The 14,006-nt window shown below is 36.1% G+C and overlaps 1 long non-coding RNA gene across 1 annotated transcript in view; it reads left to right on the top strand.

Moving 5' to 3' along the window:
* Positions 1-5,365: 5,365 nt before the first annotated feature.
* LOC103876944 overlaps positions 5,366-14,006 on the top strand; it is a 28,671-nt gene continuing 20,030 nt past the window's right edge. Inside the window, exons 1-2 of the long non-coding RNA XR_001894110.3 lie at positions 5,366-5,856; positions 9,843-9,956. This is a non-coding gene — a long non-coding RNA (uncharacterized LOC103876944). The remainder of the gene's footprint in view (positions 5,857-9,842; positions 9,957-14,006) is intronic.

Below are 14,006 nucleotides of genomic sequence, written 5' to 3'. Positions count from 1 at the left end.
CAACTGTCCCTGTTTGCTGACACTATGATTGTTTACCTTGAAAACCCTAAAGACTCCTCCAGAAAGCTCCTAGAACTGATAAAAGAATTCATCAAAGTTTCTGGATACAAGGTTAATGTACACCAATCAGTATCTTTTCTATACACTAACAGTGACCAAGTGGAGAAACAAATAAACAGGTCAACCATTTTTACAATAGCTGCAAAAAAAAATTAAGTACTTAGGAATATACCTAACCAAAGAGTTTTGAGACCTCTATGAGGAAAACTACAAAACACTGCTGAAAGAAATCATAGATGACACAAACAAATGGAAACACAACCCATGCTCATGGATGGGTAGAATCAATATTGTGAAAATAACCATACTGCCAAAAGCAATCTACAAATTCAGTGCAATCCCCATCAAAATATCACCATCATTCTTCACAGAATTAGAAAAAACAATTCTACAATTTATATGAAACCAAAAAAGAGCCCTCATAGCCAAAGCAAGACTAAGAAAAAAGAACAAATCTGGAGGCATCACACTACCTGATTTCAAACTATACTATAATGCCATAGTCACCAAAACAGCATGGTACTGGTATAAAAACAGGCACATAAACCAATGGAACAGAATAGAGAACCCAGAAATAAAGCCAAATACTTATAGCCAACTGATCTTCGACAAACCAAACAAAAATACAAAATGGGAAAAGGACACCCTTTTCAACAAATGGTCCTGGGATAATTGGCTAGCCATATGGAAGAGAATGAAACTGGATCCTCATCTCTCACATTATACAAAAATGAACTCAAGATGGATCACAGACTTAAACCTAAGACCTGAAACTATAAACATTCCAGAAGATAACATTGGAAAAACCTTTCTAGACATTGACTTAGGCAAGGATTTATTTAATGATCAACAACCCAAAAGAAAATGCAATAAAAAGAAAGATAGGCCAGACACAGTGGCTCACCCTGTAATCCCAGCACTTTGGGAGGTCGAGGCAGGCAGATCACTTGAGGTCAGGAGTTCTAGACCAGCCTAGCCAACATGGTGAAATCCCATCTCTACTAAAAATACAAAAATCAGCTGGGCATGCTGGTACATGCGTGTAATCCCAGCTACTTGGGAGGCTGAGGCAGGAGAATTGCTTGAACCTGGGAGGCGGAGGTTACAGTGAGCTGAGATCGCACCATCTCAGAAAAAGCAAACCAAACAAAACAAAAGCAAAAATATATAGTTGGGACTTAATTAAACTAAAGAGCTTTTCTTGGCAAAAGGAACAGTCAGCAGAGTAAACAGACAACCCACAGAATGGGAGAAAATCTTCCCAACAAATATATTTGACAAAGGACTAATATCCAGAATCTGCAACAAACTCAAACAAATCAGTAAGAAAAAAATAGACAATCCTATCAAAAAGTTTGCTAAGGACATGAATAGACGATTCTCAAAAGAAGATATGCAAATGTCTAAAAACCATGAAAAAATGCTCCACATCGCTAATGATTAGGGAAATGCAAATCCAAACCACAATGAGATACCACCTTACTCCTATAAGAATGGCAATAACCAAAAAGTCAAGAAACAGTAGATGTTGGCGTGGATGTGGTAATCAGGGAACACTTCTGCGCTGCTGGTGGGAATATAAACTAGTACAAGCTCTATGGAAAACAGTGTGGAAATTCCTTAAAGAACTAAAAGTAGAACTACCATTTGATCCAGCAATCCCACTTCTAGGTATCTACCCAGAGGAAAATAAGTCATTACACGAAAAAGATCCTTGCACACTCATAGCAGCACAATTGGTAATTGCAAAATCATGGAACCAACCCAAATGCCCACCAGTCAACTGGATAAAGAAATTGTGGTATAGTTGTATGATGGAATACTATGCAACCATAAAAAGAAATGAATTAATGACATTTGCAGCAACATGGATGAGATTGGATACTATTATTCTAAGTGAAGTAACTCAGGAATGGAAAAGCAAACATCGTATGTTCTCACTGACATGTGGGAGCTAAGCTATGAGGACAGAAAGGCATAAGAATGACACAATGGACTTTGGGGACTTGGGGGAAGAGTCGGGGGGGCAAGGGATAAACAACTAAAAATAGAGTGTAATGTATTATACTCGGGTGATGGATGCACCAAAGTCTCACAAATCACCACTAAAGAACTTACTCATGTAACTAACTAACTAACTAACTAAATAAATAAATGGACAAATATCTGTCAGAAGTAATAGAGGCCACAGGACAAAGGAATGACATTTTTAAAGGTCTAAAAAGAAAAACTTGTTATTCTAGAATTCTAAATGTAGTGAAATGTTTTTCAAACATAAAAGTGAAATAAAGATATTTTCAAAATAAAATAATCCTCTAAAAATGGATACGTTTAATACTATTACATTGTCAATTATGATGCAAGATTATCCAAATAAGTTAACCCTTCAATATGTATTCAATTTTCTTAAACACTTTTGATAGTGATTTAATTAAACTTTGTATAAATAACAAGAATCTGTGTAAAATAACATTTCCAATACCAAAATAAAATTAATCCCATGATGTGATGGTTGGTGGGTGAGGATGTCTTTACCTCATTTTGATAGCTTGTCTAGGCATTATCTGCTTTTTGAATTACTAGGGCACGGAAGAGATTTTATAAAATTCTGATTTAGAAGGTCATGAACATTTTTCATATCACATCCTATGCATCAATCATTCAACACACTCATCAAATTGCATTTTCCCCAAGATACCTTCAAAGCCACAAATAATCTCTTTCTCACTCTCCCCACATTGCAATTACTACCTCTCTTATAATAGTTGGCCATCTAAAACCTTTTGATTTCACATTAGTAACTTGGATATTTGATATGACATAAGAGTCATTTCCATATTTATCATGATGTCTAGTATAGTATCCTATTTGTAGTAAATATTAAAAAGTGAAAATGATGACACTTAAAATATGTTCATTTGAGCATGTAAGCCTCAGATTTAAGTGTTCAGAAGAAGTCATTTCATTATGTTCTTTGAGCCCTTATCAGTTGATAAATTCAATCACATAGGGAAAAATCCCTGATTCTAAGGAGTAATTTTGGCAGTAGAATGAATACAGTTAAGTAGGTTTCAAACAAAATACATCTTGTTTGAAACCCATGTTGTATTTGGTTTGAAACCCTGTAAGAGACCTTTTATAAACATCTAAGTTTTTAGTTGCTTCAATAATAAAGGTACTTTTTATTTAATGAGATTAGGTATACCAGCTTTGCAAATAATTTACATTATTAAGATAGAGCTCAGCCTGAGATAAAATTAAAGTATTTAGAAATCTAATTATCAGCTGTCATTGGAGTGTGTCTGATCTGGAAACACTGTACATTTAAAAAAATGTAAGAGACAAAGTTCTAGGGAAAATCATCCTTGTATAGTTTTAAGGGCCAGAGTATGGATGCTGCTTCTTACCTCAGTTAACTTTAAGATGTGAAATGTTTCTGAAATGATTACTTACCTAGAGGTTAAAAGGTATAAACACCATGCTGATATGAGGGTGGGTTTCCTGAATCCGAGATAATAGATTTTTAAGTGAAACATGGGCTTACAGGTATTCCCTGGTGTCACAAAAGATACTGTAAAAAGAAGACTGCGATTGAGATTATTACCCTTCTCCAAAAGCCATTTTCCCCTACTTCTATATGATAGAGTGGAATAAGGATTGACTGTGCAGCTAATGTTCCATGACCTCTTTTCTGTCCAGATGTGGCCATGTGATTACATGCTGGGTAGCACTATATGCATAGAATGATGTGTTTCCCTTCGAATGCATGGTCTTAAAATGAATGCGGATATACATTCCCTTGTTTTCTTCATTCCTGCCACTCTAAGTATAGACTTCGCGAAGAGTTGGGCCAGTCATTTGGACAAAATGTGAAGACAAGAGTTGAAGATGGTAACATCCCTACCAGCCTAGACAATCTACCTCTGTATTGTTAAATTAAAATATATGGAACTGATATGGTTTGGATATTTGTCCCCTGCAAATCTCATGTTGAAATGTCATCTGCAATGTGGAGGTGAGGTCTAGTGGGAGGTACTGAATCATGGGGGTGGATTTCTCATGAATGGCATAGTGCCATCCCCCTGGTGATGAATAAGTTTTCTTGCTCAGTTAGATTATGCAAGTTCTGGCTGTTTACAAAAGTCTGAACCGCCCCTTCTCTTCTCTCGCTTGTCTCTCGCCATGTGATGTGCTGGCTCCTCTTTTGCCTTCTGGCATGATTGTAAGCTCCCTGAGACTCTCACCAAATGCAAATGGCAGCACCATGCTTCCTGTACAGCTTACAGAACAGTGAGCCATCTAAACATTTTTTAAGTAAACTGCTCAACCTCAGCTATTTCATTATTACAATGCAAAAGTAGACTAATACAGGAACTAGTATTGACTTCAAATTTAGCATGTCAGACAACTAGAGAAAAAGGGACTGAGGACAAATAAAGCAGGAAAAATAGCACACAAAAGTGAAAAAATGAAAATCAGACTCTACCTTATATTACACACACACACAGAAACAGAGAGAGAGAGAGAGAGAGAAAGACACAGAGGGAGAGAGAAAGTAAGAATTTAAATGTAGAGTTGACAGTCTTAGTAAGCAAAAATAGACTATAGTAGTTAAACTTGAATTTCAGATAAATTTTTTGTATGGGTGTTTTCCAAGTAATAGTCGGGTCATAGTAACACTAAAAAGTTCTTTGTCATTTATCTGAAATCAAATATAACTCATGTCCAGTATTTTACCCAACCACTCTACTTAAATGTCAAAATAAAAATATTAAAACACAAGAAAATATATATGTTTTTAATTTAGACATTGGGAAGTTTTCATAAACCACACACAAAAAGCACTAACCTTAAAAGACTGATAAATCTGAATATTTTAAAGGTAAGAATTGACCATGAACACTTCAGCTAGAGTGAAGAAATAGAGCTAGCAAGTGGAACGGGATACTTTCAATGGATATAACTCAAAAGTTTTAGTGTCCTAGTAAATGCTTATAAACACATAAGGAAAAGAATAAAAATGACCAAAAGTCATAAACAGTCATTAAACTAAAGAGGAAATATGTATGGCTAATAAAAATTTAAAAAAAATTCAATCTCAAAAGCAATCAGAAAAATGCTAATAAAGACCAAAAGAAGATACTATTTTGTACTTATCAATTGACAAAATTGAAGCATTCTAAAAATACTAAGTCCTAGAGCAAATGTAAATCAATAAATTTTTCAAATAATTGCTGATTTTCAGCAATCTGATGGGAGAAAAAGTTTCTTAGTGTCTTAGTTTTTAAAATTCCAGGATTTGTGATTGAATTTGAGCATTTCTTCATATGTGTAAGGGCTGATAATACATACACGCACACAAACTATATATGTCTATTTATGTCTTTTTATCTATTTTCCATATTGTTACTGGCAGGTCTTTGTTCTCAGAGCTCCCAAGATGGTGGCGGCTGCTGCCAAGATGGCAACCAGCCTTTTGTTCTCTGACTTGGGGTTCTTGGCCTCACGAATTCCAAGGAATGGAACCTAGGGCCATGCAGCGAGTGTTATAGCTCTATTAGAAGTCGTAGGTCACAGAAGAGAACCATGGAACCCAGTGACTAGTGATCAGCTCTATTATGACGAACCTGGGCACTTAGCTGTGCAGGAACAATGGCAAGCCTTTAGCCCAGTCAGGAGCAGCAATGGGCACCTCATCTGGATCAGGAGCGCAGTGGACACCCTGCTGGATCTGGAGGGGTAGAAGTCAGCAGCGGGTCTGTGATGGCGGCAAACAGCAGTGGTGGACGGTGGACAGTGAGTGAAAGCTCAACTCCAACCATAACAAACATGGACCAGAAGGGTGCAGTTGCAAAATTTAATAGAGTGAAAACAGAGCTCCCATACAATGGGAGAGGACCCAAAGGGGGTTGCTGCTCCCTGCTCCAGTGCCTGGGTTTATATCCCGATAATTGTCCCTCCCATTGTGCTCTCAGGTGATATATGATGTAACTATTTCATTACCTCCTGCTTTTAGCCCAATTTGTATTTTAGTGAGGCCTCTTTACTACCTGATTGGTTGGGTGCAATCTGAGTTACAAGCTCCGGGTTTATAGGTAGGTGCAGTCACCTTCCCCAGCTAGGCTTAGGAATTCTTAGTCGGCCTAGGAAATCCAGCTAGTCCTGTCTCTCAATATGGCTTCTGGTTCTGTGCTTTCACTTTTGTTTTTCTTAAATCATATATATATTCACTGCCATTCAGTATGACTCTGAGGCTTAAAACCAAGCCTTTGCCACATTATTCTACAGAGAACACAGAAATGTCTTTTATTCTGTTACCAATAAAAACGTTTTTATATTAAATAATTCCTTAAAAATGTATTCAATTATCACTACACTACAGTATTTTGAAGAACAAACAAAATAAGAGCAACGCACATTGATCTGCCTTTTTCTACATTTCCAGCTTCAATTGTTGTCTTTCACTTTGCAACTTAAAACCAATGCCTTGTATTGTTGGTAAAATATTTACTGTTTCTCCAATTAGATTTCATGTTTATAGAATACCAGTACTCAACCTTTAAGTGCTTGAGATGCACATTTGAATAATGGAATTTTGTGTGTCAAACAGAAAGGAATTACAATATAAACAAGTGTTTGAAAAATCAGTTTAGAGAATATCATATATATCTCGCTTAAGTATTGTGTTGTTCACTTGATTACCTTTCAGTGCTCTGCTACCTTTGAGTAAAACGTAGCTTATTTGTACTGCATTTCCTTATGCATTCATGGAAGTATTTCCTGGTCCTTGCCTGATATTATGCCTCACTTCTTATTTCCAGCAAGTTATATATTACTCTACTTCACCATATCCTGGTGTTTCTGGTTTTAGCAAACATTTACACATTTAAAAAATTTGACTTTACACTTGTGAAGGCTTCACAAATAAAATGAGTCTGACAAACTTAGGAAGTCAGAAAATCTATATTTTCTGGTCAGAATGACTTGCTAATAAACTGAATACTGGGGAGAAGGCAAAGAAAGAAGAAAAATAACCCTCTTAGAGATTATTTTATGTTTTCACTATTTTTGAGTTCAGCATTCTGAACAAGGTTATTTTTGAAATATTTTATGTCAAAGTTGCATGAAATCAGAAATCACATTGCAATGATTTATATGACACTGACATGCAATAATATTTTAATTAGTTTTTTATTACCTAATGCTTACATTTAAACTTTACAAAGCATTTTGGAAACATAAATGTATATAATCTTGAATTGTGTATTCTTTGACACTGAGGTATGGAAATCTGGGTCTCTAAGATAGTTTATTCATTGCTATCATGTAACTGACAGTTATTTATGTCTAAAGCACACTAAATTAGCTTATGTGTGAAAAGACAGTGAGAAATGATCTAAAATCTCAAAAGGATAATAAAATAATAAGGAAGTGACATCCAGACATCAGGACCTTCCTGTAGTTTTCCCCAGATATCCTCATTATTAGAGGCCCAAACTCTAAAAAAGGAATTATGTTAGTAGATTCCTGAGAATAACCTGTTTGTTCTCTAGTAAATTCCGTGAGCAAGTAACAATCTTATCATTCCACACTCAAGAGTTGTTTAACACAGACCAGGACAATCAAGATTGTACAGATAGATTTCCCCTTCTTTCAGTGCGGTAGCCCTGAGGTAGATCCCCATTTTAATGCTGAGTAAGTTGTTAGCAAATGATAAAACTCAAACTACACCTATCTTAGAAATAATATTTATTAGTCTCCAAGTGAGTTTCTGAGAAGCACAAGTTTGGCAGAATATAATTCTATGTGATCAAACGCCTTTGAATATTTTATAAAATGAATAAGTGAGACACAAGAATAGCAGTCATTATTTTTAAACCTGTAGTATTAGTTCCTGAAATAATATCTTCTAATTAGGATACTACAGGTGAATATTTAGCACAGTTACAGAATGCAAAATGAAAATATTTGTAAGCATTCAATTATTTGCCTCATTCAGTTGGGAAAATTGAAAATTGAGTTACAATAAATTGCGTAGTCATTTTATATTAACATTAGCAAAAGTGCTTACAGAAAATTATACCTAAATGTAATTCATAAATCACATGAACAAAAGGTTTATTACTGGAAGGAATGTAAAAGATAATCTAGTTATAAAGCAAATATTCAAGGATTTAAAGTGAAATGTTCCCATGATGTAAGTGAAGCAACTGAAGCTGAGAGAATTTATTTGATTTCCCAACAACATAGAAAAGCGTGTTTAGTAGTTCTACTTCAAAATTGTTTTTAAGTTTATGTGTAAATTTTAGGGAACAAAACAAGCTGTATATATTTTATCTTACTTTTTGAAATAAATGTGATAGTGCCCATAAATTATAGCCATATCAAAATGTTATCAACAAAATTAAGCAAGTCATATGAAAGCTATAATTTCAATTTGTTACAACATTAAATTGGATCATAGTCTAGTACAGGATATCCTTTTTCCAAACAGTTTATTAATTTGTTTTAATTATTATGTGTCTTACTAGTTATATTCTGAACTGTCTTGGGAAAAAAAGCAGGTCGTTGATACATATACTCAAATTAAAAATGAGTTTCTCATTATACTAGTTAATTCTGGCCCTTCCATTTGTGTTGACTACCCTTAAATTTGATAAATATGCTTAAATAAATTTAAAAAAATACATTATTCTCAGTAAATATCTCCTGGGCCTTTGAGGGGAAATCAGAAAACCTAGAATAGCTTGGTAGAAAAAAAAATTTTTTTAAAGAAAGACAATTAATTTGTCAGACAAAATTAACTATTTTTATTTTTTTCATTTATTGCAAGTAAAATGGTCAATGAGATAGACAATTTCTAGAATTGCTCGATGTCGACATGTTACTAAATTCTGTCTAATGCCATCTAAAGCAGAAATGTCCTGCAGAAGCTTTCCAGGTGTTCCTTTACAGAGGGTGCTAATATTCAGCCCCAGGCCCTTCTTAACCATGCTTTTCTCCATTCTTGTTCCCATAACATAGATATCTGTCTACAACTTAGTCCATATGAGTGATCCAAAGATCACCCTAATGATATTTTTAAAAGAAAAAAAAGAACTGAAAAGAGCCTGAGTGCCCAACGAGTTCATAGAACAGAATAGAGTACAAACTAGCTCTTGATTGCCTATAGATTTTCATATTGTTTATGCTACCGTTATTTTGATTATTTCTCACAGCTAAGCTTTAAAAATATAAACAAAGAGTCATTTGCACATAATAAAAGTGGAAGGACAACAAAGGGAGAAATAAAGTCAGAGAAAATAGGAACTCATTTAAAGTTGATCTGAACTTTACGCTAGAATGACTGCCTTTACATAATCAAGCAAAAATTTTACCCTCAAAAGCACACAGCTGTATCTTTATACAAATTTGTCACATGGCTGAGATTCCCACAATAAAAAATAAACACAGAAAATCTATCAAAAAATACTGTTGTGAAGAATAATAATTGAACCAAAACCCACAAAAAGAGAAGTAATAAATTTAATGCCTAAAAAATATAAGAGCACCCACAAGGAAAAATGTTATCTAAAGCAAAATCAAAAGATTTTAAAAATTGCAACATAGGTGACAAACATTAATTGTCTTAATGAACAGAGTTCACACAAAAATATAGAAAATAAGTGATCCACATCTAGTTATAAAGATAACTACAAAATGTTAATCAGCATAAATGTTTAACCTAACTTATAATTTAAAAGATAAAATATATTATAATGAAAACCCCTTTTATCTTTCAGGTTCTCAACGATTTAAAATTTTGACATTTATTTTGTGGCTCATGCTGGTTAAATGGACACTCACATATTATTCATTGCAGTGGAAACTGATGTAACATAGTTGAAAGAAATTAGGTAATAAATACTAAAATTTAAAGTATGTGTGCTCTTTTACTCCCCAAATCTTACTTCTAGACTGCTACCTTGCAGTCCCTATTATGCAAAGATGCTCTTGGTAAGGATGCTGGTAAGGTCTGAATATTTGTGTCCCAAAATTCATATGTTGAAATCCTAACCCTCAAGGTGATAGTATGAGGAGGTGGGGCCCTTGGGCGGGTCATGAGGGCACAGCCCTCATGAATGAGATTAGTGCCTTTATAATGGAAGCTCCAGAGAGCTCCTTTGCCCCCTCCACTATGTGAGAACACGGCTAGACAGCACTCTCTATGAGGTAGCAGGCCCTCACCAATTACTGTCACTGTCCTGATTTTGGGTTTCCCATCCTTTAGAATTGTGAGAAATAAATTTCTGCTGTTTATAAGCTACCCAGGCTAAGTGTTTAAAAAATACATATTTTATAATGGTACATTTTGTTAATACAATAAATAAGGCAATATGACAGCTATATAATGAGTGAATAGTTTTGATTGGGTGTTCATGGAAAACTCTTCTGAGAAGATGATAATTCAGCTGAAAGCTAAAGGATACTATGAAGGAGTCTCTGCGATGTTTGAGGGTAAGGTGTTCAAGATCAGAGCCAGTTGAAAGACACAGTAATAAAGAATAGTTAATATTGGTTTCAGTAAGTTTTCTGCCCTGGTAAAAAACAAACATGCCAAGTCTTTCAAACAGAACTGAGATTCTAAGGAAAATTAAAGGTTTTAAAAATCTTAGAGGAGTAGGCTCTAATCTGGCTTTCCAGAAATGGCTACCAGTGACTTGGCCTGGAAGGGGAGCTAGGAGTTTTGAGATTACCACTGGATTTGCTGAGTTTCAGCACATGCTGCCAAAGCTATTTTGTAGCGAGTCAGGGTAAGTTGCACAGGTGCCAATGCTCCACATTCAGAAGGCTGGTAAACAGACACTGGAAAAAGAAATTTAGCCACTGCCTCCCCAACACCTGCCTCTCAACATCCAGGAAACTAGAGAATGGACACTTGAACATGGCTGTGAGAATGCTTTGCATTCTCAAATTTGCTTGACAGAAGGAAGAGGCCAAGCTGGCAGGAAGATGCCTACTGTCACTCTTCTACCTTCCAAATGTTTGCACAAGTATATCTGATTAACATTCCTGATATTTATCCAGAAACACAGCTGGAAGGAAATCCAGGAAATGCAGTTTTTAGCCTTCCTTTGTTTAGAGGAAGAAGGCAACTGTGATTGGCCAAGCCAGTTATGGTACAGGGAGAAAGTTTTATGAGATCGGACTGAAAAGGTAAAGGTTGACTCAGAATGGGCCACTTAGGTCATGGCCAGGAGTCAGAATTTTATTCTAGGCACAATGGAAAGACACTGGAATTGTAAAACTGGGAGAATGTTTACTCTGTTTTGCATTTTAAAATATTTATGTGTGGTATATAAATTAGATTGTGAATAGAGAGAAAGGAAGGAAATTATGTCTACAACTATGGTATAGGTGAGAGGTGACAGTGGCTTTATTATAGAGACGATCAATAGGGGTGGATAGATTTAGAATACATTTTGAGGAAAACCTAATGGCACTTGCAGATTAATTGGATATGGGGCCAAGGGAGGTGAGGCAATGACAAAATGTTGGAGCCTTAAGTTTGTATTTGAGTAACAAGGTACATAATGTTATCATATACTGTCATGAGACAGAAGGGTGTTATTGGGAGTTTTCAGCAGAGGCCTGTTTGCACTGTGAAAATTTTGAGATTTCAAGTACTTTCTGATGTGTAGTATGGAGCTCAATATAGATGCTACCATTGGAAATAGAATTTTGGAAGTCATTTGGATAAGATGTGATATCTAAAGCCATTGGTTTATTGGGTATTATTCAGGAAGAGGGTATATATAGAGGAAGACAGGGAATAATTATCCAAGGCTAATTCAGTATTAAGTAGAATTGCAGACATGACAGTAGGTTCCGAAGAATTAGAAGTGTCGTGAAAGTCTGGAGTAGAGTGTTTCAAGATGGAAAGAATAATCAACAAATTAGTCATTGTATTACCATATGGTAGGTTTCTATGCAGTTCTTAAAATAAATGGAGCAAATCTATATATGCTAATATATAAAAAACTTCAAAACACATTAATAAGTGAGAAAATGTCTTTGTATTAATCTCCTGTGTGAACAAAATACACTTGCATTTTCATATATATAACATTTATAATAACAAGACTCATCAATAATAACAGTAACAATGAGGAACTGTCACACAGGTTTCTCATTGCAACTCATACACACATTGGGAAGTCCTGATTTATAATTTTTTTCTGTGTTAGAAATAGTTCTGCAAGTCTCTGAGAGACCTGTAAGGATTTAGGACTCTTGAAAAATAAGTGATTAGATACTCTGGTATAGTGGAAAAAAAAAAAAAAAAAAAAAAAAAAAAAAAAAAAAAACTATGGAATTCTAATGCTGGCTTTGGGGCTTTCTAGCAATGTGCCTTTATCCAGTGAGTTAGACTTATGGAACCAGATAATGACAGAAAAAAGAGACAAATTCAATTGTAGTTTTTAGTCATGTAATTGTAAAATAGTAGGGTATGTTTAATATAATTCTTACTGATTAAGAAGCAATACAAAACAACCAAGATAATATATTAATAGCAATAGTGATGATGCTGATGGAGGTTGTGGCAGCAACAGCAGTAGCAAAAGCTTCCCTAAAATCTCTTATGTGTAAGGGTACTGTATTAGTCTGTTTCACACTGCTGATAAAGACATACCCAAGACTGGGCAATTTAAAAAGAAATAGGTTTAATTGGACTCAGAGTTCCATGTGGCTGAGGACACCTCACAATCATGGCAGAAGGCAAGGAGAAGGCATGGCAGAAGGCAAGTCACATCTCATGCAGAGTGTGGCAGACAAAGACAGTGCTTGTGCAGGGCAACTCCCATGTTTTAAAACTATCAGTTCTCACTAGACCCATTCATATCATGAGAACAGCAGGGTAAAGACCCACCTCCATGATTCAATCATCTCCCACCGGGTCTGTCTCACAAATGTGGGAATCATGGGAGCTATGAGATGAGATTTGGGTGGGGACACAGAACCAAACCATATCATTCCAACCCTGGCCCCTCCCAAATCTCATATCTTCACATTTCAAAACCAGTCATGCCTTCCCAACTGCCCCCCAAAGTCATTAACTCAAAAGTCTACACTCCAAGGTCTCATCCAAGACAAGGTAAGTCCCTTCCACCTATAAGCCTATAAAATCAAAAGCAAATCAGTTACTTCATCGATACAATGGAGATACAGGCATTGGGTAAATACGCCCATTCCACATGGGAGAAATTGGCCAAAACAAAGGGGCTACAGGCCACATGCAAGTCTGAAAACCAGCAGGCTGTCAAATCTTAAAGTTCCAAAATGATCTTTTTTGATTCCATGTCTCCCACCCAGGTCATGCTGATGCAAGAGGTTGGTTCCCATAGTCTTGGGCAGCTCATGAGCTGGGGTTGAGTGTCTGCAGCTTTTCCAGGTGCATGGCGCAAGTTGTCAATTGGTCTACCATTCTGGGGTCTGGAGGGTAGTGGCCCTCTTCTCACGGCTCCACGAGGCAGTGCCCCAGTGGGAACTCTGTAGGGGGGCTCCAATCCCACATTTCTCTTCTGCATTGCTCTAGCAGAGGTTCTCCATGAGGACCCTGCCCCTACAGCAAACCTCTGCCTGGGCATCCAGGCATTTTCATTCATCTTCTGAAATCTAGATGGGGGTTTTCAAACCTCGATTCCTCACTTCTGTTCATGCACAGATTCAACATTATGTAAAAGCTGCAAGGTTTGAGGCTTACACCCTCTGAAGCCACGGATTGAGCTCTATGTTGAGCTGATAAAGACATACCCGAGACTACGCAATTTACAAAAGAAAGAGGTTTAATGGGACTCACAATTCCACATGGCTGGGGAAGCCTCACAATCATTGTGGAAGGCAAGGAGGAGCAAGTCACATATTACATGGATGGTGGCAAGCAAAGAGAGAGCTTGTGCAGGACA

This window comes from Papio anubis, chromosome 14 (assembly GCF_008728515.1).
Source record: "Papio anubis isolate 15944 chromosome 14, Panubis1.0, whole genome shotgun sequence".
NCBI classification, from domain to species: domain Eukaryota; kingdom Metazoa; phylum Chordata; class Mammalia; order Primates; family Cercopithecidae; genus Papio; species Papio anubis.
This window is presented reverse-complemented; position numbering and strand designations above follow the sequence as displayed.